Below are 385 nucleotides of genomic sequence, written 5' to 3' on the forward strand. Positions count from 1 at the left end.
TCCAACATGAGCCAGCTCTACCATGGGCCAGCTCCATCATGAACCAGGTCTAGCAAGAGCCAGCTCTAGCGTGAGCCAGCTCTAGCGTGAACTAGCTGTAGCCTGAGCCAGCTCTAGTGTAAACCAGCTTTAGCATGAACCAGCTCTAGCGTGAACTAGCTCTAGCATGAGCCAGCTCCATCATGAGCCAGCTCTAGTGTAAGCCAGCTCTAGCATGAGCCAGCTCTAGTGTAAACCAGCTTTAGCATGAGCCAACTCTAGTGTGAACCAGCTCTAGCATGAGCCAGCTCCAGTGTGAGCCAGCTCTAGCATGAGCCAGCTCCAGTGTGAGCCAGCTCTAGCGTGAACCAGCTCTAGCGTGAACCAGCTCTAGTGTAAACCAGCT

The 385-nt window shown here is 53.5% G+C and overlaps 1 protein-coding gene across 1 annotated transcript in view; it reads right to left on the reverse strand.

The window, feature by feature from the left end:
* ASB2 (ankyrin repeat and SOCS box containing 2) overlaps nt 1–385 on the reverse strand; it is a 44,009-nt gene that overhangs the window by 12,086 nt on the left and 31,538 nt on the right. The gene's annotated exons all lie outside the window — the stretch shown is intronic.

Source organism: Equus quagga, chromosome 20 (assembly GCF_021613505.1).
Source record: "Equus quagga isolate Etosha38 chromosome 20, UCLA_HA_Equagga_1.0, whole genome shotgun sequence".
In the NCBI taxonomy this organism is placed as follows: domain Eukaryota; kingdom Metazoa; phylum Chordata; class Mammalia; order Perissodactyla; family Equidae; genus Equus; species Equus quagga.